The sequence below is a fragment of the Echinops telfairi genome, unplaced genomic scaffold, assembly GCF_000313985.2.
Source record: "Echinops telfairi isolate 266 unplaced genomic scaffold, ASM31398v2 ScPeMD7_4;HRSCAF=17, whole genome shotgun sequence".
In the NCBI taxonomy this organism is placed as follows: domain Eukaryota; kingdom Metazoa; phylum Chordata; class Mammalia; order Afrosoricida; family Tenrecidae; genus Echinops; species Echinops telfairi.
In genome coordinates, this window is record NW_022103900.1 from 44,449,671 (window position 1) to 44,474,576 (window position 24,906).

General features: G+C 39.1%; 1 pseudogene; it reads left to right on the forward strand.

Annotated features, from left to right (window-relative positions):
• The first annotated feature begins 3,864 nt into the window (after window positions 1-3,864).
• Window positions 3,865-24,594, forward strand: LOC101654284 (annotated as a pseudogene).
• Window positions 24,595-24,906: the final 312 nt, after the last annotated feature.

Sequence of the window (24,906 nt, forward strand, 5' to 3'; positions counted from 1 at the left end):
GTGCACTTGAGCAGACTCCGACTCAGAGTAACACTGATGCAAACACTGTCCACTCGGGCAGCCTCCTCACCAGTGTCGCTGTGTTTGAGCCTACTGCTGCAGCCACTGTGTCACACTTGACGGGAGTCTTTTTTCTCCCCCTGCCATTCTCCTTTACCCAGAACACTGTCCTCCTCCAGGGACTAACCCCTCGTGAGAACCTGCGCAAAGTAAGTCCTCTCAAAATGATGTCTTGCCATTCTGGTTTATAAGCAACACTCTGGCTCCGCTACTTCCAAGACAGATGTGTTCACAAATATATGTCACAAAAAATATCACAGCACTTGAGACAGCAAGCTATATGTCACACAAATTGCCCCATGTAATTCCAGGGAGCGTGTTCATCTGCTCAAATATTATCAAGAAGGGCTCTAGGATGTACTTTATACTTCTCAGTTCAGGAAGACATTTGACTGCAGTCGGTATTATACCGCACAGGCAGGAGTTAGGGATTTCACTTAAAATGCAGGGAGTTATCAATAACAACTCAGGGGGTAGCCAGATACCAATGGTGTATCAGGGCAAAGCTGAAGTATTCTTGGAAATGAAATTCATTTCTGAAGTGTAGTGTCATATTTTGATATTATTCTTTATTTTGATCTTTAAGAAGGAGCTCTTCTGTCTACTTCAGATTTTTGAAAGACAAAAAATAGAATATAAAAATAAAACAGAGGACCTTAGATAAAGTCTAGGTCAGCAGAGTGGATTATTTGCTTGTGTTTTCCATAAGTAGGGAGACAAGTCCAATTTATACCTAAAAAGGAGTGCTGTATTTGAAATGTTTCAAAAAGTAGCTCTAAACTGAATCCCAGAGACACACAATGTTTATAGAGAGTGTTACATGTCTTCTCAGTTATAAACTTGGCAATTTCTTCTAACAGAAAAGCGGGCAAAGCGGCAGGTGTATAGTGTCCATTACTTGGGACTTAAATATGTAGTCTATTTGCCATTGTGTCGAGTGTAATACAAGGAATTCACTGAAGCATATATCATATGATAAGATATTTCACTTTCTTAAAAAATGTTGTTTGCTGGGCAGAGGGGTGGGGAGAAGATGGAATTTGGGAACTAAGTCTTCTTTAAGCTGTAATTTAACTAGCCAGTTTTGGTGACATACAAGCAGTCTCAATTAGAGTCAGATGAAAGCTTTTTATTAGCTTGTCTCTTTAGATTTTGAGGAAATACTGTCTCTCCACTCCCATCTACCCATAAATTAGCATTACATAATTTCAGTTTCAATTTAGCATCAATATGTTTGAGAAGGTGATTCTTTTTGAGTAATTCATTCAGCTCCCATAAATCCATAAATCACGCACACACATTTCAGCGATAGTGAACAATTTGGCAAACAAATTTCTATGCAGAAGGCTGTGGCCCGATCATGATGCAGTTGGACAGTGGGCTGCAACAGTTATTTGAATAGACTTCACTGAGGTAATAAATTATTGTCATTTTGGAGAGACAGGGTTGCACATCTTTCATGCTGGGCCTCACCTGGTTGTTGTTATCACACACTCCTTTATTCTGTAACAAATCATGGCAAATGGAAAGGGCTTTCTAGTGAGAACATTCAGGCAATAGCTCCTGATAATAAGGAGGTAACACTTACTGCCACAACAAATATGCTTCCAGCTGGTATTTCTTCCGTGGTGTTGCCCGCCACTGTGCTCATTGCTTTGAGATACAGGGAGCTTCTTACATGGTGGGACAGGTGGACGGAGCTTATCCATCCTGTGAAGAGCTTTTAAAATGAAGAATAGCCCATCTAACGTGTGGGAACTTGGATGGGCTTCATTCTCATTTTCTGTATTACTATGGTACTTAATCTCCCACAATTAGCAATGTGTCAGGTCTATCGTTGACTTTTAATCAGTAAAATTGCCACCTTGAAACAACATGAGAATGGATTATTTTTAAAGCCAGTGATTCAAAGGCATGATTTCCATAAGTTTATGCCAATTTTAAAGTTTTCCTTTTTGGGTGTTTGGGTGTTTGTGTGTGTGTGTGTGTGTGTGTGTGTGTGTGTTTATGGTGTTAACCTTACTTTTATTGCGCTTTCACCACTGCGCTATCTTGGGTAACTCTGGGCCCCCTTTCTGAGGATGAGGCCACAGTGCAGCCCTGGTGCAGCACTAACTGACAGTCTTCGAGGGAGGCACCGATAAATGCTGGTGACAATGGAGAACAGAGACCATCTATCAAAGCTTTATTTCAACCAGACAAAAGACACCCTTTGATCAGCAAATCACAGAAGGGAAGGGAGCTGATCTGTGTTTCATATGAAAATGACAGGGAGAAATAAAATAAATCAAGCTGAAAGCTTAACCTCAAATGCCTGTAGTGACTGCATAGTTTCATTGAGTTTATTTGAGGTTGGGCAGAAGGAGATGGTGACTCAATTAATAAACCAACTATGAAATGCCAATTTGTCCCTCTGGTCACTGTCCTACTATCATTCCTGTGTGCATTCAAGTATATGCACAATCTTGGGTTCTCTGGAAAGATATGCAGAAGAAAACACACACACACACACACACACACACAAAGTCCTTTGTGGGTTATGCAGAGCTGATTGGGGAAGGACTGAGTTGAACTTCGAGGGTTGTTCAGATTCACTTTCAGCCTCTGAAAAATATTCAGCTCACATGTTCTTCTGACTGCATCATCTGGTGCAAAAATTAGACATTGCTGACTCTGTGCTACTTGATGAGGTGCTATCAGCCCCAAGTAACAGAGTCCAGGCTGATTGCTGTGAGTAGTCAATTGGCAAGTCAAGGCATCTAAACCATGGAGTGCTAGAATCAGCTACCTGTTTACTTCATTTTGTGTAATTTTGCCTCTCACTTTTTAAAATACTTCCCATGCTTTATCCTTCATATTTTCCTTGAATGACCTTTCTAAATTTAATGTGATGCCTGTGTTTGATGGGAGTAGACAGCTACTTATAGTAAATGGTTTGAACTTTTACTGACCTAAAATCAAAGGGCTAAGATTTGGTTGTAAGATCTATCCTCTCTCTAAATCTTTATGATTATACGATTCCAGAGAAGTATGTATGTGACCTATAAACATGCAATTTATGGGCAGACACTCCAGAAAACCAGCCTGTGAAAGGGTGTGTGTTAGAAGACCTGCTTCCTAACTTGTAGTAGCCTTCACTTGGTAAGATTGATTAGAAAAGACTCATGATGTTTTATTTGTTCATTTGTTTTTTACCGAGGGAGAGGGGATGGATCCAGTTTTATGCCTCAGGTGCCAATGTGGGGAAAATAAAATTCAATAACCCAAACAGATTTGGAAAGGCTTTTATAAACACAAATGCTGGTTTACATAAGAGTTTTTTAAATTGCTCTAGAAATAGGGGGTCAGCAATTTACAATAGTAATTTTATTTTTATTTTATACTAATCTGAGTATTAATTAATCTGAGTATTAATATCAGAATGTGTTATAGTAGTAAGAGTTTGAAAATGTTAGGAAATACAAGATGGTGGGAAAATTGGGTGTCATTCACCATGAAAGAACAATTTGTTTATTATATAGCAAAAAATGCCATTATCATGAAAGGGGAATAGTATAGGTTGAGAAAGAAGATTCAATAGTCACTTTTACTTAGAGTTGATTTGATGGTCTTTTAAATGAATTTTTTACTTAAACATTTATCAGAAGTATGATATACTGGTGAGGTGGCTATGCATAGGTCTGCGATCAGCCTGGCCAGCAGTTGGAAGCAACCTGTGGCTCCATGGGAGAAGAGTGGTCTTTTAAATCCTGTAAACAGTTCCCATCTTGGAATTCTGCAGCGCAGGGCATCAGCATTGACGCGATGGCCATGAGGGAGGTTGGTTTGGTTTGAATGAGTCATGGTAGCCCTGGTGATCACGAACTGCTTTCCCTGCTATCTCACACTCTCTAACTGGGATGCTTTTATGACCAAGCTATATGTCTTTTTTGTTTGTTTGTCTTGTTTTCTGAATTTTTAAAATGTTGAATAGGTCATATCACTATTTGTTTCCTCATATTAGATGAATCAAAGATCTATATAATATTTACATGTATCTAGGGTTACATAAACCAAAAGCAAACCCTCTGCAATTGACCTCTCATAGGGTTTTGGAGACTGTATATCTGTAATAAAATATATCCTCCTCTTTCTCACAGAGGGGTTGATGGGTTTGAACAACCAGTATCCTAGTTAGCAGCACAATGTGGCTGCTAGCCCACAGTGGCACCGGGGATCCTGGTATAGAAGTACACGCAGGGTTTTAATGTGTATGTTGCTGTCAGTCTTGGCATTCCAGATTAGCTATAGACCAGCTCTTTGTAACTAGCCATCTTGCTTATTTGGGCTTTTCTCATGATCATAGGCTTCACTGAGTTGACCACCCCCTAAGCTGTATGTTAGTGGTGTAAATACACTATAGGAGGGAGTCTAAGTAAGATCCAATTCATAGTTCTCTTGTGAAGGTTATATAATACAGCACTCATTTGAGAATAATTCACAAGGTTTCTTAATGTGGGATCTCTTAGAAGTACATTGTGATACAGGAATTGGGTGTAAAATGTTTATTTAAGAATTGGTCCAATGTAACCAGATAAGCAAATTGAAAAGTGAGAAAGAAAGCAAAAAGCAGAGAGAAGGAAGCTGAGGAGGAGGAGAGGAAGAAAACAAAAGGAAAGAGAGAAAGAAATGGATGGAGGGTGGAAAAGAACAAGAGCTATAGAGATGGGGAGGGAGAGAAAGAGAAAGCAAAAATAATAAAAAATTAGAAAAGAATAAATAGAAATTAGAAAAAATAAATTTTATAATTGGGTCAGTATTTGCAGGCTTCAGCATTAACTTTTTTCTTCTATAATTGTTGTAGAAATGCAAATACAAACCATTAAATTGTCTTCAAGAACACAGCCTTTTGTTTAAATCATGTATGTCTGCATTCAAGATGCAACTTATTACCAAATTATATCCAACAAAATTTATTAAAATAAAGATAAATGTAATTAAGGTTTACCAAAATAATCTAAAGTACTAAAAGTCAGAGAAGCCAAAAGTCCACTCACTAAATAGTACTTATTTAAAAAAAAAAATCCATGAAAGCAAAACTAATGGCGACGGAGTAACACATACCAGAGGGAGTCTGCAGAATTCAGCCCAGGAGAGTTGCTTAGAGGGAAATTCAACACTGCTTGAAAGCAGGAGGAGCATCATAAAGATAAGTAGGCACAGACCCAGGGGGTTTTGAGGGGCTGGGGCCTTTTGGCTTACCACAGTGGAGGCCGGCTAGGGATTGACCTTAGCCCTGCCACTGTCTCTGCTGGAGCCGGGACCATTTGGAGCCCACGAGGGGGCTTAATCTCAACACAGCCACAGTTTGCTGGCACCTGCCTTGGGGCAGGGACTAAAGCCTTGCAGCACCACGGGCAGGATCAGAGCTCAGCAGCATTGTTACTTTTGTTTCCCTCTCTTCTCTATATGCCCCACCAGTCTCGGCTGGACACACAGGGGCTTTTTCTCAACATAGCCACAGCTTGCCGCCACCGCCTCGGGGCAGGGACTAAATTCTTGCAGCTCCACAGGCATGGATCAGGACTCTGCTACATTGTTACTTTTGTTTCCCTCTCCTCTCTATATTCCTGCACAGTCTCTGCGGGCTTACCTTTTCATTTTTTTCCCTCCTCTTTGTCTCTTTCCTATTCTCTCACACTCCACTGCTGACCTCCAGACCACTCCCCATAGCCTAGGGCAATTACACCTGCACCACACCCAGCTAGGTGAGCCCCATCCTGTGCAGCTAGCCTGAGGAAAGCCTTGCCGACCCCCACCAGGGGTACTCCGCCCAACTTCTTACCCAATGCAGCTCAGCCAACACTCGTCAACATTTCAAACTGCTGCAGAAACCTCTGCCCAACCTCCGCAACACCAAAGTAGGCAACCCACCAGCCTTCTGGGTCACTCCCCTGAGATGGAAGCCACAGGAGGATAAAGTGGTAGGTTAATTCCATAGTGAAATTAGCTGTAGGCAGGTCGAAGAAGCATTCCTACAGGTCTCCCAGAGAGAGCTAGTACTCTTCGACTCCCTGAAAAATGGCACCTGGTTCCTCTAAAACAATGCAATGCAAACAGCCATCAGCCCCAATGACCTCAAAGAAAAAACAGGAGAAACAAAAGGCAATGGCAGAAGTTGTCCTGAACATAATGACATGCATAGAAGAAGCAGACATTGAGCTGCCACAGAAAAAAAATTTTCAGAATGCTGCTTGGAGTCATACAGGATATGAGGGAAACAATACAGGAAAAGGATGAAATGATAGCGGAGATAAATGCCATACACAAAAGGGAAATACAGGAGTTTAGGGAGGAGAGAACAAAAACCAGTAGCGGAAACACAGATCTCGAGAACTGACTGGAGGAAGCAGAGAACGGTATCAGTGACTTGGAGGACATCCAGGCAGACTTTAACAAACGTGAACAAAAATCTAATAAGATCATCAGAGAAGCTGAAGAGAACCTAAGAGCTATGTCTGACGCTATGAAGCAGAACATTCGAATTATTGGCTTACCAGAGGAAGACACAACAAAGAAAGCAAAACTAACAAAATTAAGTAAAGGCAATTTTTAAATCATTATTTTTGGACACATGGCCAAACTATTTTGGTGAACGTTGGACATTGAATAAGGAAGATAAGAGAAGAATCAATGAAACTGAATTTGTTTCTTGAGAAGAATATGAGGTACTATCCCCCCAAAACCAGAATTGTGCTGGACAGAGCGAAGCTTTCCTAATATACATTCTTCCCACTAGGTGAGCATTGAGCAAACGGCTCTGAGTTAGTGCACCCTGTGGTGTCACGTGGGAAGATTCTCTCTGGTTACAGTGCATTTTTCGTGAAAGCAGTTTCACTCAAACCTCATTGTTTTGTTTTGTTCGTGATGGCTGATTTAAGAGAACAGCATGTGACTGTGAAATTTTGCTTCCTGCTTGAGAAAACTGCCATGGAAACTGTTGTTATATTGAACACAGCTTACAAGAACAGTGCTATGAGAAAAACTCCAGTGGTTTTCTGGTTTCAAAAAAGGTGAAATGTCAATTGGTGACAAACCTTGTTCTGAACACCCATCAACTTCTGTAAAGGGTGAAAATGTTAACTCCATGCATTTGGAGTTCATTCCAACAAGAATCAGGGGTCCTCAAACTTTTTAAACAGGGGGCTAGTTCACTGTCCCTCAGACTGTTGGAGGGCTGGATAGTTTTAAAAAAAAAGCTATGAACAAATTCCAATGCATATTGGATGAGTCGGCTGCTAAGCAGGACAGGCAGGGGCTGCAAAAACACTGGGTGGGCTGGATAAATATCCTCGGTGGGACCATGTGTCCCGTGGGCCACAGTTTGATGACCCCTGATAGATGGTTAATCAAGCTTTCTATTTAGAAGTTCTGAAAAGATTGCCTAACAATGTGTGACCAAAAAAAGGCTTGATTTGTGGAAGACGGGCTGGTTTGCCACCACGACAATGCACCTGCTCACACAGCCATCTCAGTGTGCCAGTTTTGGGTAAAAAAAACAAACAAAACAAGATAGGATGTCTCTCTTGCCCCACACACCTGACTTACCTGCCCTCTCGCCCTGTGACTTCTTTTTGTTTCTGTGCATGCAGAAGGACATGAAAGGACAAACATTTGACAACATAGAAAAGGTGAAGAAAAAAAAAAGTGGGAGGAGCTATCAGCCATCCAAAAAGATGACCTTGAAAAAGTGTTTCCAAGAATGGAATTGCAGATTTGACCAATGTATTAAGTGTAATGGAGAGCACTTTGAAGGTGGTTTAAAAAAAATACATAGCTTTGGGAAGTGGGGGGGCTTCTGGGATTTTTTTGGGGGGGGGCATATTTCCTCATATTTAAGCTAACATAGAGTTCTAAAAAGACAAACTGATCTGTCTTGGAAGAAATATGGCCAGTGTCCCTTACAGGCAAGAATGGTAGGACTTTGTCTTCCACACTTTGGACATATTGTCAGGAGGGTCCAGCCCCTGGAGAAGGACATGGCACATGTAAAGCAGAGGGGCAGTAAGGTGGGGGAAGGCCCTCCGTGTGTTGGATTGACACAGTGCCTTCATCAGTGGGCTCCGGCACAGAAACAACTGGGAGGGTGGCCCAGGACCATGCAGTGTTTCCTTCTGTGGTGCATAGGGTCACTATGGGTAAGAGCCCACTGATGGCACCTAATCACAACAAACTATTTTGGTAAGCATTATTTATGTTCATTGCTTATTCTTGTTTCAGCTGAAGCAAATAGTGAATGTCAAATAGATGTTAAATGGGTGTATTTGTTTTGAAACCCCATATTTATCAGAACAAAGTAGTTAGAGGGTCAACCACCTCAAAAGGAGCTTGTACAGTGGAAAACCTGCAAGCGACTATTAAATTGCTAACTGACTTCCCTCATTCCATCCTCTTTGCAGAAAACTAGAATGCTTTCTTGCCTTAAGTCTTTTCTATTTCTCAAAAGTATGCTGTGTTTATAAACATTATTGATTCACAAATTAGTTATTTATCAGAAAGCCTGTGAAAGTCACTTGCCCAATCTGATGCCATTAGAAGTTGAAAGTCTAATAAATAATTCAAGTTTTGGATTTTTTTTGTTTGGTTGGTTTGCTTTGCTTTGTTTTAATTTTTATCCCCTCTTCCCCTTATTTTCTTCTCTTCTCCCTCTTGTTGGCTACTATTTTCACCCTTCTCCCAAGTTAATACCTGCCTGCACCCAAGTTAATTTTTTTAAGAGTTTTAAAATTTTCCTGTTTAGGGATTACTAAAATTGTGAAACAAATGTCAATGGGGAAATGACATTTTGATGAAGAATAATCTTTTCAAAAATATAATTGTGACAATTATGTGGATTGAGATTAAATTGTCTTTGCTAGTTTTTATAACATATAAGCTAGAAAATTAGTAGCTCAACTTTATAGCATGACTAAAATGCTCAGAATGTCATGTCAAAATGGGGTGAATTACTCAAATTTCCGTAGAAAATTTCTTTTAAAAAATCACATGATTATAAAAGTCTGTTTTACTAAATCTTTAAAAAACATTCTACTTGCTGCCACTGAATTGATCACAAATCATAGAGAGTGTCCAGGTCAGGGTAGTAACCCTTTACAGGTGCAGAAAACCCAGTCTTTGTCCCATAAACAGGGTCATTGACTTTGCAGTTAGCAGCCCAAAACTTAACCACCAGCCTCTGTGAAGTCTTAGAGAACGTTAGATGTAGAGTTAAGAGACTCTTCACTTTTCTCAATTCTGCAAACCTCTCCAAAGAAGTTTTATTCTCTCAGTCTATTTACTCATCTATAAAGTAGGTAGCATAAACATTTCCTGGAGTGTTAATGAAAATATTGACTGCGTTACTGAGTGTGGAAATAAATTTTGGATTATAAATTGTATAAATGTCTATGGATTGTTTTTGTTAAATTTATGTTTTAACCTCTTTTTGTAGTTATCCTTTTATAGAAATTAGTCTTGTGAATTTCACTGAATGCAGTGTGTATTTCTGCAAGCTGACAATCAAAATGCCTTCATAATAAACCATTAAATCTTGTCAATTCTAATCCATAACCACGCTCCAGGACAAGTAGAGCTTCCCCATTAGTTTTCCAAGACTGTAACATTTATGGATGGAGACTGCAGGGACTTTCTTTTATAAAGTAGCTTGGGGCATCAAACTTCCAACCTTTCTGTTAAGCCCTTAACCAGTTTGCCACCAGATCTCCTTAAATATTATAGTCTGATCACAGTATAACTTTTAATATAGATTTTATTTCTTTATATTACATGCTATAATTCTAAGTTGCATTCGTTGTTGATTTTAATGCCTACTTAAATTGAAGAAGAAAGAGACTCTTTACATCTATTTATGGATACCTCATTTAGCTTTTATGATCAATCTAGTTAATCCATTACTTGGGTTTCTGGGATAAAACATTGAAACCTAAGCATACATGTCCTGTAAAAATTTGATGTCATATTTAAACTTTATTATTAAAGCCTTCTTCGGAAGATCTCTTTTTTCTTGACTTCTTTCACCATGATTTATGTCCGCTCACTTGTTCTGTTATGTTTAGAACTAGTGGAATAATTTATGTCTTGAACTACATTTAGTAAAAATGTCTTAGTAAACCTTTGATTTTATTACTGTTTTTAGCTATCTGCTTTTATAAGCAGTTGGACTTTTTCCTATTAATGTTACCGTTTTAAGAGTGATACATTCGGTATGTGTGCATGTTTGTGTTTTTTAATTATTTAACTTTTGCAAATGCAACCTTGTGCAAATCACTTACACTAGCATTGATTGCTACACTTACACTTAATCTAGCATTGATTGCTACACTTACACTTAATCTAGTATTGATTGCTAATGTGAAAACCAATTTGAAATTTTGAAGCAGTAATGATAAATAATAGAAAAACATTATTGAACAAGAATGTTGAATCATTTCATGCTTCAATACTCTTAGGCAAGCACCTACCCTTCTATAAATTTGTCACTCTTCATTTAATTGGTGTATATTTTCCCAACATTTAATCTGTCCCTCTAGTGACATAAGTTCCAGCTGAATTACCCTCTGAGGCATTGCTAAGTTTCACTTTTCCTGCAAACTGTAGCTCCAAAAGTGTGAGCCGCTTTATGAATCTTTCTTAGACGAGCGCTCTGTTCTGCAGTGCAAACACTGTGTTTTTCCTGGGCACTTTGGATTTGGCCTCTTTTTTCTCCTTTTATGTGTTTTCTCTTAGGTACCTTGCTCTGGTAAAGATCAGGTTTTATAATTAGTTTTACTCTCAACAGTGCTTGGCACAGTCATAACTACATATATCTTAAGTAAACCTCTTATTAAATTATCACATATACAAAAATGAATATATCTTTTTTCCTCTTTTCTTTAAAGACCGTTTTATTGGTGGCTCTTACATCTCTTATAACAACCAGTTGCACGAAGCATATTTGTACCTGTGTTGCCACCATCATGTCCTAAACATTTACTTTCTGTTTGTGCCTCTGGTATCAGCTCCTCTTTCTTCCTTCCCACCTCCCCTCCCTCCCTTGGGACCCCTTAATAAATTATAAAGTATTATTATTTTCATATCTTACACTAACCACTGTCTCCCTGCACCCACGTTTCTGTTGTTTGTCCCCCGGGGGTGAGAGTGGGGAGTATGTGTCAATCCTCGCTATTGGTTCCCTCTTCCTCCCTTGTCCCCCCACCTTCCCCCTTCACTCCTGGTATCACTACTCCCCAAATGAATAAATCTTAGCATACAGTTCTGCAAACTTCTGTTTTAATTAGAAAGACAGAGCAAGCACTACAGTGCCTGCAAAGACAGGAAAGCATCTTGATATATACGTTTATGGATTGCTACGGGTTTTCCACTTAAAAACACGAGCATCAAAACGAACTCATTGATTAAACTTCGTACCTGAGTCCTCTGAAATTAATAAAATCTTTATGGAGTTGGGGACACGGAATACAGATGAAGCCTTTTATTTATTTCAATTCATATTACTATTCTGGAAAACGTAAACACAGAATCTTCCCCTATAATGAGATCCTACAAGCTCAGTGAAATGAGTTAAAATGTTAGCCTGTGCAGGAAGTTGAAGGCGCGCATGAGCAAACCCCGAAAACCCAAAGGAACCAATGAGAAGCAAGCAATGCTTACGTAGACTTTGCAAAGCTGTCCCTGTGTAAGGAAGCAGGTTGCATCAGTTTCTTCTGGGGACCAACTAATGGGATCTAACTGCCGAGCCTGCGGTTCGTAGCTGAGCACTTCACCCTCTGCGGCACCTGGTCTCCTGGGTGGTGAACAATTGCATGGTTTATGACAATGTTGTTGCTACTTGGTATTTGTAAATCCTTAGGTTGAAGGTGTCTTTTTTTCCCCCTTCACAAGGGCCCTTCAAGTTCATTGCACATTATTATTGCATAATCAGATAACTAAAAAGTTTAAAGTGGCACCGCTGACCTTTGGGAGGCCATTTATCTTTGAGCACTTCTTATACTTACGCCACGTTTCCCAATTCATAGCTACTTGGATTTTGGGGCTTTCTTTTCGTTCTTTTTTTCCCTTATTTTAATCTGGTTTTATGTAAAAGAAAAAGGAGAAGAAATAGGAAGGGGAAGAGAAGAAATAGGATAAAAAGAGAGAGATTCTTCTCTGTGAATATTGCATACCGTGGCATGATATAAAGGTAGAAGCTTAGACATCAAGGAAGGCAATAGTTGGCCTGACACTCTCAAATAAAAAGTAGGTCACGATTCCTTTGACATGCCTATTTAGGCCCTCGCTTTTAGCACGAGCTAAAGCTAAATGATTTCAAGTGTAGGTAGAAGGTTATTTGACTATGTGAAGTGGAAATCCTATAACCATCCTCCCTAACGGAATTAATTACTTTGGTACAGAATAACAAGGGTGGATTTTTATGTTTTCCTATAAAATACATAAAAGTATCAAGGGTATGATAGACGTAATCAGATAACTAAAAATATATCAATTCCCTATAGAGTTGATTTGACACCTAGTGACATTCTAGGACAGAACAGAATTTACCCCTGGAGCTTCCAGGGCTGTACCGATCTATAGACGCAGCTGTCACATTTTCCTACTGTGAGCGCTGATGGGTTCCTGTGGCTGACATTCTGTTTTGCAGCTCAGCGCTTATCCAGTACACCACGAGGGTCAATAGAGCATTTGTCATGTTTGTCAGTGCATATTACTACATACTATATTATGCATGAGCTATCCCTCTGTAGAATGGCAGAAACCAGGAAGCGTCTATGCTGTGAAGTTCTTCTGGGTATACTCATGAGAGAGAGTCCCACTTGGGTTGACAGTTCTATGATCTATGCAATAAGATGTGGAATAAAAAACACGTTCTGTTATTTGTTAACAACTTGGGGCAATGATATACGCTTACAAATACACAACTGGTTGAAAGGAAATGGTTTTTGTTAGTATGTGAGGCCAAAAACACAACTAATTTTAATCTAATATAGCTACTGGGCACCTGGTGCAGCCCTTGTGACACTGTGTTAGGCGTTCTACTGATAACCACTCTCACAAAGACTACCAATCTCAGAACGCCTATACAGCCTTGTAATGAGCCCAACTCAACTTTATGTTACTGATTTTGGTTTGGTTTTTACCATATGGAAACAAGTTGCTAAGTGTTCAATGCTCAGCATGAGCAATAAAAATATAACCACTGATTTTTATGGACTTAGGAAGTTTGGAATTTTGTCAGGAAAACTAATTTAAAAAATGTTAAAGGATTATGAATGATGTATGGGCAGATAGACTAGAGGGAATAATGTCAAAGGACAATGTCTAGGGTTAAACAGTTATCTTGGAGATGGCTAGAGCATGGCTGGAAATAGAAGGATGGGGTTTGGAGGCATGGAAAGGGTAATGTTCCCATCAGCAGCAGCTTGCCCAAATATCAGGAGGGAAGAGATCTTGGAATGTTCACGGTACATTGAAGTGGCATATGCTGTTTTATATCGTGATGAAGCTCTGTCATTAACTAGAGTATGCACATAAGGCTGATGAGTTGAAACAACTTTTGCTGTAAACACTAGCCCATTTGGAGATAAACCGCATATCCTCTGCATTGTGAGTTTTCTCTTTTCAGGGATGAGGATGATGCTCTGTTCACTGTATTATTGTTTATACATTGTTTACACCTCAATTTTAAGCTAGACTAAAGTTTCAGTATATCTTTAAACCATCAGGGAAATAATGAAGGCCCATGGAAATGATACTTATTATGTAAAGTGAGATCTTCACTGTGCTAAACCCTGGAGATGTAAAGATATTAAATGTGGCATGTGCTTTCAATTCATGTATAGCTTAGCCATAAGTTGGCTGGTACTCCACTACTAATTAAAAGGTTGGTTCAGACCAGTGGAAGAAATAGGCCTAGAGATGGACTGTGTGAACATTATGAATTCCAAATCATAGGGCAGGGTATCATTCTCACAGCAGGTCTTCACGGCTGTAATCTTTATGGAAGCAGATTGCATCCAGTTAGGGCATTTTAGGGCTGGTGTGTTTGCACTGCCAGGCTGTGGGCTAGCAGCAAGGCCCTTAACTGCTGTGCCTGTATGGCCATTTCTATTAAAATGACAGAAAACCCCATAGAAGAGTTCTAATGCGTAACACAGGGCTGGGTCAGATTCTACAGCAACTAACAATTGTCTTTATTACTTGTAAACCTGTTCGAACATGCTATCATAGTCTACCTACAATTAGAAGAGCTATATGCTTTCCCATTTTCAGAGTCTCCGATGTACCTCTTCAAGACCTGTGTACTTGGTGGTTCTCCTGCAGACCACATTAAGAAAGAAGGAAAAATACAGGGGTTGACAGAGGAAGCTTCAAAAGGTTCACTATCAAATTGCACTATCTTTCCCTTCTTTTTTCCATGAGCCCTTTCAAGTCCCCTTGTCTATTTAATCTGATCTTCTTTACCAGAAGAACAGAACCATTTTTATAAAGTGTCATTGTTATGGATACAGATTCTTCGAAATTTCTATGAATAGTAATTTGAGATTATTTTTTTCTTCTGTCCTCTGCATTATATCAGTAGGTGCCCCTTCTGAGATCAGTTTATTTGTTGGTGTATCTTGGTGTTTATCTTTCATATTACAGATTTTTTCAAATGGTTACTAATCCTTGCTTATGCACTATGAACCGTAAAGGAAAAAGTAAAATTGCTTGCAAACCTTGTTTTATTAAAACACACTGTACAAATGAGAAGGCCTTGGCAGGAATTGAGTTGTCATCTTAGGAAATAGTATAATGCAAGTCATATTCTAGTGTGCCAAATAGGTTTCCTCATTCCTCCATATTAGTCAGTATCAATTCCTTATTGTCTTTCGAGTCAAGACATTGGTTGCCTTTTGGGTGTTGGCTTTCTTTCTTTATTTATTTATTTTGAAGTTCCTTTGAGGCACACAAAGCTGGTTGGATGGACACTCATGGTTCTCCTTGAATGCTACCGTCAGCTTGGTTTGCTTTCCTGCAGATTCCTATGGCACAGGGAGCTTTAGTCTCATGCCCTTAGCCACAAGGGTTCATTGAATGAAGTATTTCTCAGTCCTACGTTATTTATGAAGATGAAAAGTCTAGGGAGATAAGTACTGCTATTGCTTGGGGCTTGAAGCAATGGATTCCTAGTATTTATGTCAGAAGGGCTTTGACTCAGCAATTTTCAGTATAAGATCTCAGAAAAATTAGACATTGAATACAATTGTTAAAATTCAGCATTAGTATGAGCCCCCAATAAAATGATGTTTTTTAAATTCTGCATTAATTTCAGGTGCCATCAATGTCTTTTGTTTTTGAGCGAAATGATAGAAATTCTCTTCTCATGGGGAAAAAGTCATAACTTAAGATAAAATTGCATCCCCATCCATAGCTGTCATTGTATTAAAAAAGTAGCAATATTTAGACATTATTCTATATTTAGGCAACTGTGATTGTAAGTCTATGTATCTCAGTTGCTTCTTAAATGTCTAGCCTGATTTACCTACATTAAATGTTATTTTATCAGAGATGCCCTTAATATCTTTAATTGCGAAAAATCCCCCAATCCAATCTGCCTTTAAAAGCAAAATTCACAAGCAAACAAAACAAAAACCCTAAACCCTATATTTTCAGGTTGACCGAAGTGTGGTATTGCTGACAGAAACATATGAACGCGCACCAGATCACGTGTGTTCATTGAGTGGTTTCTTGTCACAGGGGCACTTCCTCGCTTGCTTTCAGAGGGCATAGTATCACGTCCTAAGTTGGCTTTCTTGCAACCCGTCAATTCTTCCTTTGCCTACAGTGGGCACTCAGTTCCTTCAGCTGGACAAACAACCCACTGGATTTTGGTCGTAGAGGCAATGAAGACATTGTCTCTATCCTTTAGGTCTCTAACTTCAAACTCCTGTTTGATCAAATGGTCATAACCATGCCATTTGGCTGTACTGTTGCTGGACAATGCACCTTCCAGGAGTCTTTTTTACACCCTGCCCTGGATTGAGTGTCATTACCTACTCTACAAAAACTATACCACCAAAACACTAGCATTTCCACATAGCCTGAGTCATCCACAGCATTTTTCTATACCAGAAGGTGCATCAGTAGCTTATAGAGTGAAAGCAAGGGGGTTGCATAATTTCTTTACATAATTTCATTGTCTGTAGGAAGTACATTTCTCCATCTCCCTATCTAGACACTTTTAAGCTTCATCTATAGATTCTCAAGCAACCATCCTCCCCAGTGCCAAAAGAAATCACAAAATCTTCAGTCCAGGTCGAGAAGAAGGAAATCAATCATCTTTGTGAATTGGCTTTGTAACTTTCTCCAAGTCTCTCATGATGCTGCAAGAAATGCCACTAGAAGAAAAGTGGACCCAGTTTCAGTGATTATCAATTGAAAAGCAATTTCCTGATAATCTTCCTTAAATTACATTTAATAGGCACATGCCAATTGAATATGTATTATGTATCATTAATATAATTTCATAGACATAATTTGAATATTTAATATTGAATATTTCTATCAACCAGAATTGATAATGAGGCACCTACTATTGCATAACATTCTGACCTCATTAAATATCTCAATTGCTTACTGTGAGTCAATCAATCTAGTGCAGATATTATTTTCAGAATAATTCTGTTATCTGATCCATTAAATTTTAGTTGATCTCCTATTAACCAAATTGGTGTGATTTCAAAAGTGTAGATTTTCACTGATAAATGTTAGAATACATTGTGGATTAAGACACTGGGAGGAGGTTACAGGGGCAATTAATTTTTCTCACGGTTGGCCAATGTGAGTAGTATTGTTAGTCATGATCCATTGAGAGTGCCTATGGTTTTCAAAGATCAAAAAAAGGGAAAAAATGTTTAGACCTTATGAGCTGGTTATGTTTCAGTATGTTGTTGTTAGGAGGCCTCTTATCCTAGACTTATAGTAACTTTATGTAACTCACCAAAACATTATTCAGCCTGGAGTCATCCTCACAATGGTAGCTATGCGTGGTCTCGTTCCTGCAACAATATGTGAATCTATTTCATTATAGGTCTTCTTCCTTATTACTGATAGTCTTCTGGACCAAAATCGTTTGCTTGAGTTGGTTCTTGTAGCTCACATGTCCAAAGTATAAGAGATAAATTTTCACAATTTTCTTTACTAAAGAGCATTATGATGGTACTTCAGACACATTTGCTAATTCTCCTGAAAACTCATAACTCACTGCCATTGAGCCCATGCTGACTCAAAGCCACCTGCAGTGGGTTTCTGAGACTGAAACTGGTTATGGAAGTAGCAAGCCTCATCTTTCTCCCAAGGAGCTGCTGGTGGCTTCAAATTGCCAAGCATGCGATTTACAACCCAACTCATGACCACCACACAACCGAGGGCTCCATTCTTCAGGAAGTCGTCATGTAGTCAATAGTCCTCACCAACACTATGATTTAAACGTGTCTATTTTTCTTCGGTCTTCCTTATTCACTGGTGCTCTTTCACACACAACGACCTCAATTTTTTTTTGAGCTACTGAATTCAATAATTCATTGCAATGACCACATAGAATTCACAAACAATATTCATGATTAAAGAGTTTATTAAGAGAAGTAACAGGTTACCATGCCAGAGAGAAATATTCAGGATATAGCTGCTCAGTTAGGACATGCTACAAAGTTCTTTCAGGGCTGCTAACACATGGCAAAAGGACATGCCACTTTTCTGTAAGCCTCAACCCAAAGGGCTCTCTGCTCCTTATGGCAGCTAACCTGGCTCCCCCAATTAAGTGCCCTGAGGCAAACCACTCCACAAGCCAGCAGCCTACCCTTAAGTACTCAATGTTTCTTGCTCCGTGGACAGGAAAGTCCACCCCTCTGTCTCATGCTCTCATTCTTGACTCTGGTGCTGTTCTGCTGCCACTCTCTTATGTCTCAGTTGTCTTCTGAATCAAGCAGTTTTGTTGTGCGGGAACACTGATGTCTGGAAGACAGGCTCTGCTCCTGGCTCATTTTGTATGTAGCAGAATAGCAATCACAATGAATCCTGTTTCAAAGCACTCCCAACTAAATCTATCAATGTTTCCCTCACCTTCTCTTGCTGAGAGACACATCAGGAATAAAGATGTTTGGTGGGAATTACAGAGATTATTGCTAGAAGAATCAAATTAAATAATTGGTTGCCCTGAAAATTCTTCAACTTTCACATGTATAAAGGCCACGGGAAAAAGGTTTGGGTTCAGATGCACTTTAGTTGTCAAAGATAGCTTTATTATTGAAGATTTCAAAGAAGACAGCGAATCATTTCATTAATTCACTGCTGCTGGACATTGTCAATGATTACATTTATTTGAAACAACGATTGATTTATATGGAAACAGCAATCAAGACATTTTATCATGAACTACTTCAAGAGACAGATCTAAAGGGAAGTCTAGGAAGTACAGGGAAATGTCATCTACCAAATAATTTGTGTCAGAAAAATTTTTTTAAGATTTTAAAAATGCAATACAATTATCACTGAAGTAAATATGTGGCTACTGAAAATAACTTTCTAGTATGTGGTTTATCATAGTATATTTAAACTCTTTAAAAGTTTTAAAATCCCAAACTTGTGTCATGTACTAAAAATTACCTTGAAGAAGTAGATGAAGTTTCTCACATGAATGCTGTTATTTGAAATACTAGATATAAAAATTTGAACCTGAATTTGAAAATGAAAATTACTTGAAACTTCATATAGCCATGTTTGCTCATATCATGTGAAACTGAAAATATTTGTAGATAAGAAAATAATATCAACTTTGATTTAGTAGAAAATACTTGCCTCATCGGTGCTGCTGGTTAATTTAAACCAATCTGAGCTGTAAACTTGAAGACTTTTAAAAGTAAAATGAGATCAATATAAAACATATTATCATCTTTTTAATATTTAGTTTCTTCCTACAAATAGCTCAGCTATAGTCCTTGAATGGTAGAATAAAACATTCTGCACCCAAATTCCACATCGTACGTTTGAAACATTGCCTATGAGTTTCCTGCTCTATCAAAATGATGTGGTTTCATCTCTCACTTTAAACCCTTCATTTACCCTCCCACATACACTTCAAAGGAATCAAGAACGATTTATCTGTGTCCTTCCTCTTAGCTCCTTCTTTGTTTTCTGTTGTAAATGACAAAGAAATCATTGATGCAAATAATTACATGCAGTTGACCTACAAGATGTCTTTCTGAAAATCTTAGGAAAAAATATTTCTCCCTATTGGCCTTCTCTTTTTCAAATTGGCTGGTGTGATCATTGAATACTTAGTAGCACAATTTGATTTGGCAAGTACCATAGCATTATGGATATCACTATTTGCCCCACAGAGGGAGAGGTACATCTAGATCACAACCTATCTTTAAAATCATGATTACAATAATTTGGGATTTATAGCAACTTTTATTCAATTAGTTTAATATTAAGTAGACTGAATTTTCATTGGCCTATTCTTCAGCCACACTCCTGAGTGAGTAACAATGCAACTATACTGGTCCTATGTTAGTCTGGGTAGACCAGAGAAACAAATTCATAAACATGCATATGTATATAAGGGAGAGGTTTATATACAAGAGGAATTGAACATTGAGAACACATCCCAACCCAGTCCAGTCCAAGGGCATAAGTCTGATATTAGCCCATATGTCCAATACCGATCTACAAAGCCCTGTTCAGTCTCACGAAACACATGCAATGAAGCCAAATGCAGGACAATCACAAGCCAGTGGCTAGAAAGTCTTTGGGTCCAGTGGCATTGTAAGCATCTCAGTGCTGGCAGGGGTCTCTCTGTGGCTTCTCCGGCTTCCAAGGTCTGGTTGTATCCATGTGGCTTGTCTTCTGCAATGTCTCCCAGGGAGTAGCAGAGAGAGAGAGAGGTGTCTTCTGCCTCCAAGGAGGAAGTACCAGATTTCCCAGAATTCTCAGGAGAAAGCCATGCCCACACAGAAGTCTCATTGGCTATCTCCAGCCCTACACTCTTAATCCTTAAACTGACACCAGATTAGGTGACTACCACAGGTCCCTATATTCAGAAGAGACCCATAGTTCAGGTTTAATACTCTGTTGTTGCATTTGGAATTCTTCATCATCTTTAGGTTGGTATAGTAAAATGAAATCCAATGAGACAATGGGAAACTGCACTGGGAACTTGGAGCCGAAGCTCAAGAGCAGAGGATTCCCTACTTTCTGAGCTGTCTGCTCTTCACAACTGGGAGTTCTCAGTCACTGAATTGTCCCCCCTCAACACCCACTGCCATAATACTTGAAGAAGCCACCAAGACACATCCATTGTTGGAGTGGGAGAGACACCACCATGGTTTCATCCCTACCTGGGACCTCAGAGTAGGTCTGGGTGAGGACCCAGAGAGGTCTGGAATAAGAAGTGGGTTCTTCAGAGGTTTGGGTTGCCCATGCCCCCTGGGGCAGAAACATGGAACATCCAATATACGGCTCCCCCGTGCCAAGCTCATGTCAGCCCAGATGCAACAGTCCCTCGGTAATCCCCTTTGGGCTGTGGGTTGGGTAACGGCTCACCGGAAGAAGAAATTGCCTTCTTTATATTTGTTATTTCCCCTGTTTACTCATTACATAGTTCCCTATATTCACGACTCATGTTGTTTGGATTTTGTGGTTCACCTTGCATAAATCAACTCTCTTTCTTTAAATCATCTTAGGTAATATGTTCCTAACAGGGTAATCAGTTGTGTTTGGGGTACAGTCTGACATAAGATGACGCCAGGTGTTTCAAAACAGAATTGGCTCAAAGAGTTTTCAATGACTGGTTGTTTGGAAGGAGATCACCAGACTTTTCTTTGGAGCCAGCCTTGGGTGGAATTAAAGGCTATCCTTTTGGTTAGCCCTTTCTTTCTGTTCTTCATCCATTCTTGCATCTGCTTGAATGTCTTTGCAAAGTAATTTGCTTTTTCTAGGGTTTGTTCGCCAAAAATCTTGGAATTTGTGCACTGTTCTACAGGAAGAGCCGTCTAGCTTTATGTTGTATGGCGATCCACACGCCGGTGGCTTAAAGTCTTTGCAGTTCAATCACTTGGTGTTTTCCTCACCCCCGCTGCTGCTGCAGTGAGTGATGTGGCTGGTAGCCGTATTGTGCTCTCTAGTTCTAGCTCAGAGGGGTAGTCTAAAGATGTGTGAGAGGGGAAAAACGTCTATTTTTCTAAGAGTAGATTTGCCAAGACCTTGAGCAAGAAGAAAGTTTTTTGTTTTGTTTTGTTTTTTATATATTCTTATATTCACCAGTGATCCAAAACTGAGATGTTTTCTGGAAAGTTTATTTTTAAAAATGCAAACATTTGAAGGAGTGTCAAAACAAATTTTGGCATAACGAAGACTGTGTGTCTCTTCTCTCTCTATTATTTTTAAAAAGTCTCCAAATAAGTTGCATTATATGCTCAAGTATATGATTGCAGTTTTAAATGGTCCTTTCAGTGGAGAGTAATATTATAAAAGAAATGCTTTTTTTAAAATGTAGCATTTTCTATAGTGCTATTTACTCAAGCTTCAGCCTTTTTATCAAAAGTTGCAAATGCATTTATGTTAGAGATTAAAAATAAAAACCTCTTCTAAGATGTCAGAAAAAGCCTCCCATTTCACACCATAGCCCTTTCACCTGTTAAAACACTCCATGTTTTTATTTTTGGTTTGGTTACATCAGCGGTTCTCAAGCTGTGGGTTGGGACCCCTTTGGGGATCAAACGACCCTTTCACAGGGGTCGCCTAAGATAATTGAAAACACATATTTCCAATAGTCTCAGGAACTGAGACACTGTGCCTCTATTTGTCTCTAGGCGCGTCCACCCACATGCAGATACGCCCACAACCTGGCATGAAGATTGCTACTCATGCTATACCATGCTTCAAGACAAAATTTCATTTATTTGTCATTAGAAATAAATATTTCACAATATATAATTGTATATTGTTTTTGTGATGCATCACTATGCTTTAATTATGTTCAATTTGTAACAATGAGACTACATCCTACATATCAGATATTTACATAATGATTCATGACAGTAGCAAAATTTCACTTATGGATCAACAACAAAAATAGTTTTATAGTTGGGGGTCACCACAACATGAGGAACTGTATGAAAGGGTCGTGGCTTGAGGAAGGTTAAGGACCATTGGATTACATGGTAGGCTGTGACCAGGCTTCAATTAAAGGCACAGCACTTTAAAGTGTGTGCAACTTTAAATTATACGATAAAAGGTTTACATTTCTTGTAGAGTATTCATTAGAAGTGAAAATATTTCTTGTTTCTATTATTTAATTTACGTAATTTTTAAGAGAAAGGCATTCTTTTTTAAAAGAGACTTTTTGCATTGGTACTTTAACTTGAGTCAATATTGATATTTGTGATAGAATTAGAATTTACTATATCAGTTGAGATTCTCAGTGAATTTTGAAGTCATGTGTTTAGGTATAAACATTTATAATTTAGGGGTTAGATTACTTATTACAGCTTTTTAAGTCCCTGTGCCCCCTGCCCACATCCCCAATGATAACTGCATAAAGCAAATATAGGAAAGTGTCATTTATCTAGCTGTAATTAAATCACAATATCAACTACTGATGAGAAAGGATTAGTAATATTCCAGATAAGAGCATTATATAACTAATTCAGAACCTAGAACTTACAGAGCTTGCAGACTTTGCACAAGCCCTGTTAACGTAGAGTTGGGGGATGTTGCAAGTAACTTCATATAATTTGTCATACATCCTGTATCTGTAAAAAGTAAAGCAAATTGGTATGGAAGACACACTGCATCTCTCACTACTTGACATTTTCTATGTGTAATTTAGACAACAGCTAATGTGTCTTCATTCCTTTTGCAGTCTTTTTCAATGAGTAGTCTCATTTACTATGTTGTATGATCATTGCCTCTATAAAAACTGCTTGCCTACATGGTCCAAATATAAAACACAGATGGAGAGAAGAGCAAATAGATAAATGGATCGATGTATCAACGGACAGACAGATGACAGGTAGTTAGGTGGGTAGGAAGCAGGAAGCAGTGTCAAGTCCATACTGAAAACATTACAAAGACAAATGGAAACTTTAAGGAATCAGCAACAACCTCCCACCGCAGTCAGAACTCCTACTGATCCAAGACTTGCTAAAGAGAAAAGTAAAGTCCACCACGTGGCTGACCCTAGACTTAGGACTCTCCCAAGGCAAGGTGTTAGAAAGCCTTCTGAGTCTGCTCCACGGGATCTCAGGCTTGCGTGGGATCCCAGGAAATTAAGAAGAAATGGAAGTGGTCATGGAAGCTCTTCTGTTGGTAGAAACAAGTGTGATGTATGGCATGCAAAGGTTAGTGTCAAACCCAAAAAAGGAGATGATGATGAAAATGCAGAAAGAGAACTGAGAGAAAAGGCTGTCTTTATACCAATGGATTCTTCACCTGGGATAATTCTCCAGGATCCAAGGTCACAACTGAGTTTGGTCACATTAAAATGGATATTACACTAACTAAGCCAAACATTGCAAAGCACATCATGCAGGCTACAGAAGACTTACTGCCAGTACCTTTACCTAAACCTGATCCAGTATCTTCAATCAATTTACCTCTTCCCCCTCTTATAACTGACCAGAGTCCCAATAGGTGTGGGACACAAAAAATGATCTTCATCAAAACACAGTGCCCATTGAGATGAAATTAGCAGCCAAAGCCAAAAATAACACACACAGAGAAGGGTACCTAGAACAATTGGGAGACTTACATAGTTCAGGAAGTAAATTAGGAGATTTCAGGCTTCAAAAAAATTTTTATCCTCGACTTCACAGATTGCCCAGTACCGAGTCCCATCAGATGGTTATGAAGGAGTCACATACATGTAAGGGTATGCTCAGCAAGCAAGGGTGTCCTTTAGCAAAACCCAATCCCGGTTCATTACAGCCTCCAGGCTGTAAGTAGAAATTCTGGGTCAGTAGTTCTGCCTCCATATGCTCCTAAACTGTCATCTTCAGCTGGCCTTCCACTGGGAACTTCAAGTTCGGTTCTAAGTAGTATTAGTTTGTATGATCCCCGGGAGCCTAGTTTATCATCTACATGAGCTAGCAACAGTCTCCTTAGGAAAAAATGCAGAAAAAGTGGTGGTATAAAAAGTGGTGGCAAAAATGAGATTTCTCCTCCAGAAGCAATCCTGCCACAGAAAACCACTTCAGATTTGGAAGCCATGAGCGATGGGCTAGCTGGCCCCCAGGCAGAGATTGTCAGGAGTTCTGGTAAGGTTCAGGCCCCGCAGTGCATAGTCTTCCCATCCCGGCATTAACAGGCTTAATCAGAGCCCCGTACAGCGATCCAAGGCAGGCCCGGCAGCAGGGACAGGTGAGCCCAACTCTAGCTCATGATCCCAATAAGGAAGCAGATGACGAAACTCTGAAAGAGGTTTTCAAAACGTTTGACCCAACTGCTTCCCCATTTTGTTAGAAATTGTGTTACCAAGCAATTCTTTTCACTCTAGTGAGGATTACAGCCCTCTGCTGTTTTGTAACTGGTTTACCTCTATAGTTTATTTATTTTTAAATTATATGCACTTTTCAGCTGCTCGTATTAGAACCACCTGAAGTTATATCCCCTAAAGCCTGTGGTATTTTATATAATATTTTTGTAACTTTGAGAGACTGTAGTTATCAACATAGAAGCTTATAAATCATGTTAGCGTCAATAAGTATATTGATTGTAAATATTTTAAAAAGATCGATAGGTAAGATAAGTAGATAAGATACACAGATATTCACC